The 4,311-nt window shown below is 44.5% G+C and overlaps 1 non-coding gene across 1 annotated transcript; it reads left to right on the forward strand.

Moving 5' to 3' along the window:
• Positions 1 to 3,029: 3,029 nt before the first annotated feature.
• Trnas-aga (transfer RNA serine (anticodon AGA)) lies at positions 3,030 to 3,111 on the forward strand. The gene has a single exon. It is a non-coding gene; the product is annotated as a tRNA-Ser (tRNA).
• The last annotated feature ends 1,200 nt before the right edge of the window (positions 3,112 to 4,311 follow it).

Below are 4,311 nucleotides of genomic sequence, written 5' to 3' on the forward strand. Positions count from 1 at the left end.
TAGCGCAATAACACGAACTTGTTCGCGACGATACACGTGCCACGTGATCTGTTAGACCGTCTCTGCACTGTTAATTTTGACTACGTTAAATCGTATCTTTTAACGAATGCACTCAAGTCGAGTTCCTTGAAACGTACCTTCTATCTATCCGTAAATTTTATCGACACACGATGCATCACCAGCGTGGAATAACTCGAGTTTCTTCGAACTTGCATCTTACTTGCAGATGCAACGGAAACTTTTATCTCTGTCTTTCAAACAGTTTCGCGCTAAGGATAGATTACTAAAATACAAAGAAGAAGAAGAGGATTCTGGAGCAAGTTTTATCGCGTTCCATAAAGCAGAGACTGTTCCGAGAAGATCAGAAAGAGTCGAATGGGCCGCGATTCGTCTCCGGGAATGGACCCCTTGAAATCCACGCTCTCCCATTGATATTCCCATCGTTTCTTTGTTCTTCGTGCGGGATCAGCGAAATCTCGGGATGGTTTATCGCGCGTAACGTCGTCGTGACTTTGACGAACGAAAACTCGAACCTTCCACTTCGAAAAAGGTATAACCTATCGAGGGTTGTCGTTTAACGATCCTAGTTAACGATCGCAGAAAAATAAAAAAGAGGTAGATGGTCCATTTTCGGTTTGTCAATGCCTTTTTCCTTTTACAAACCCTCCGCCGTTTCCTATCCCTCGGCATTTCCCCAGAGCTGTCGCTGCGACATTATTTTAGGAAAATATTCCAGGTTCCTTCTACGTTTTTACTTCTCTACGGATAAAGTTAACTAAGTTGAACGCGTTAATTTCATCGGTCAGTGTTCGTCCGCTTCTTAAAGGGAATGCCGTGTTGCAGCGCGAGCGGTTAGAGGGAGAAGCTCTCCTTGACGTGTAATATAGGGTTGCTCCAGGGTCAAAGGATGAATAATGCAGAGTAAAATATGTAACATAGCCAAAGGGCGAGCGGGTGAATAACGGCTGCTTGAAATACACGCAACGACCACGGTGACTGGCCAAAGAGATGGCTCGATGGAATCCACGTCTCGAACGTTTCTATCAGTTGTTTCTATCAGATTCTGGTTTGCTGAAAAGAAAGCAAAAAATTTGGAATTCCGTTCCGGAAGCCTGAGTTAGATTCAAAGGATTTTTTACGACCGCCACGCAATCGTTTCTCGTTTTATAAAAGTTGCATGAGACAGCACGGTGGAAGAGTGGAATTTCAAATTCTGTGATTATGCAGCCGGCGGCTGTAAGGGTGTCGTTACTGCCCTTCGAGAGGCAAGCACCAGGGGGTGGCTTCGGGGCAAAAATCCATTCTGAAATCGGTTATTATTCGGGGGATATCGGTTCGAAGTTCGCTATGATTAATAGGCTATGCATATTTTCACGCTATTACAGGCAGGCCGCTCGAGTCTCGTTAATTGCCGCGGGTGACACGGATTTTCGATTGTTGCAACATTTGTAAAACCAGATTAAGGATCGAGGTGAGCGTTAACGCTCGTGCATACCCTTTACGAGCATATTACACGCGTTATACGAGACAATGGATATTTTTCATAATCTTTGAAGCTTCCGATAAATTTCCCGTAGTTATTCACATTTATTCGAGCTTTCGCGAGCGTTCTAATAGCTCTGAAGAGGGTCGTAACTGGGCGACGTAGCCGAGGGCCAGTGGCCAGTTCGAGGGTTCAAGATCGATTATTATTCGTGTTCGTTTGCGTTGATTAATGGCCGACGCCTCTCGCTCGAAACAGCTGAAACGGATTCAGAGTGAGCAGAGAGAGAGAGAGAGAGAGGGAGAGAAAGGGCAAGAGGACGGAACATGGTACCGAACGGAAGTCCTGAGTGCTGTCGCGCTGTGAGACAGTTTGCTGGCAGTCCCGTGCCACCAAGACATTGAATTAATCGTCATTAGGCGTCCCGGGTCGACTGACTGCGGTGTCAGCCGTAGAACGGTGCTGCTGCCACCCTCTTGTCATTAATAACGCTTCTCTCTCGCGAGAGACGCCCGATCTGAAACGTACCTTCGACTCCATCGACTTATGAAGACTTTTAATCCGCCGCCGTTTGATTTTCATTCGCTCCTTCTGTGAGATCTTAAACGGGGGAGTAGATTCGAGAATCGAGCCAAAGTCAAAGTCGTGATTGGCTTCGATTCCAACCGAGCAAAGTTGCCGCCGATGAAGCTTGGTCGCTAAAGATCGCTGAAAACGCGGAAGAAGATCAATCGCGATCGTACTCCTTTGTCTCCTTTTTTCTTTTCGATTCGTCTCTCTCGTCATTCTTTTCTTACGATTCGTTCGTTCATCCGAATATCAGAAAGTTCTATGATCCTCCTGCGATCTTTTACGCATCTCTGATTCTGACCATTCAAAGTTCTCCGCTAAGAGGACATTTTAATTCTTCGTTGGCTGGTAACCTTATATAGTCTTCGCGACTATAATTGGGAACTATCTCGGCGACGGAGGCACGTCAAAATCGCGTAGAAGCGTCGTTACGCGCATAACTTCGACGATTATTAATATCGCGTAATTATTATTACAATCGTTGGCTTTTCTCTGCACCAATTTCGTAGAGGAGGGTGAGCCCTCGTCGGGATCCGAGTATTTAATGAAGCAACCCTTATATGGGTCGTTCCCAGGGGGAGAAAGGTCTTGCCGTTTCCATCGTTATTACGGCGCAGACTGACGTCACTGTTTATACAATTACGTTTCGTTCTCCAGAGATACAAGCCTCTGGTTGACTAGGTAAACTGATCGACCTCGTCGTCTCGGTTCGGCTTGTTTTATTTGCGCGTTAATGATTCTTCCACAGATTTCGCGAATAAACGATAGTTGCGTTCGATTCTTCGAATTCTAATCTTGCGCGTCTTTGATAATCAATGACATTCTATTCGATAATTTTCGATATCATAATTGTAAGAAGTTGCATTTTAGACAGATGTCTTTTTTATTAATACGTTCGCTGTCGTCGTTGCTTGGAATAAAATGTCCGCGAGAATCGGAATCAACGTCTCAGTCTTGTTGGCGAATGTGCAACCGAGCAGTCGTGGCCGAGTGGTTAAGGCGTCTGACTAGAAATCAGATTCCCTCTGGGAGCGTAGGTTCGAGTCCTACCGACTGCGATCAATAACTTGCATTAGAAATTTTTTTTTTCTTTTATATACGTAGAACGAAACGCGACAACGTTCGTTTATGTTAAATACGTATCACGACAGTTCCGCCGAGACTCGCGGTTGCGACGCAAAGAGATACTTTGCTGCGATCAGAGCAGGCGAAGGCGAGAAAAAGATTTTTAATATTTAAAATTTGCACCGATGTTAGAGATCTTCCAACGATAGAAGCTACGATTCGATCAAAAATAACTAGTAGTTTCATACTTTTCATTTTACATCGAAATTAATGATATTTTCTAGGGCTTCTAAGATCGTCCGATTGCAAATCGTAAGTAAAATAAGGAAATCCGTGGGATGAATATTCGTGACGATCAGATGGTCTGTTTCTGTCGCGAGACGAAATCATCGTTTTACATTAGAGTCGAGCGTAATAAAGTTGGAGAACGCAAAGGATACGGCGCAACGTTCTCCCTCGTCTGTCCTGGCGACCGGCTGTTTGCCTATCTCCGCGTATATCTCCCTTAACGACGCGAAGTCTGGTGAAACTGTGATACAGCCACAATATTAATAGGGTATACTCGTTCCCGCCCCTTCCGGTCGGCCAACATAGCCAGATCCAGCCCTAAAGACAAATCCCGAGCTAATGTTGTTAGCTGGTCCTACGGGAGTCGTGGCGTGTTCTCAGACAAACAGACAATGCGTCGAGTGGATTCGTAAAGCCCGGATAAACACTCTAATATCTGCAAGATCGGACGTTAGACCCCTTCCTTGGTCTCGTTTATTTTCGGATCGCTCGAACGTACACCGTTGATCAATTAACTCTATCTAGGTTCGATCGATCGACGCGATCTTCGTTTCGAACGTTCAGAGTGGACTACAGGGCAAAGGATTAAGGACCAGGAAGAAGGGCTAAGAATAACAAGAATTTCATTCTTTCGAAGCAGTGTTCGATTAGTAATTGAATCGTTCAGAAGTCACATCGATTGACTCTACAAATTAACAAGTAGAGTCGCAAGCATAACTTTTCTAATTTGTCTTCGAACTTAATACCATTTATATTATGTTGTTCGAATAAGTAAATTTTGATCGTCGAATCGAGACACTTAACCGTTGGAAATAAGTTAATCGCGTAATTACGGTATCCGATGAAACTGATATTTGCAAAAAGTGGAGTCGATCGAACGCGTAGAAATGTACAGAATACGCGTA

This window comes from Bombus fervidus, chromosome 9, assembly GCF_041682495.2.
Source record: "Bombus fervidus isolate BK054 chromosome 9, iyBomFerv1, whole genome shotgun sequence".
NCBI classification, from domain to species: domain Eukaryota; kingdom Metazoa; phylum Arthropoda; class Insecta; order Hymenoptera; family Apidae; genus Bombus; species Bombus fervidus.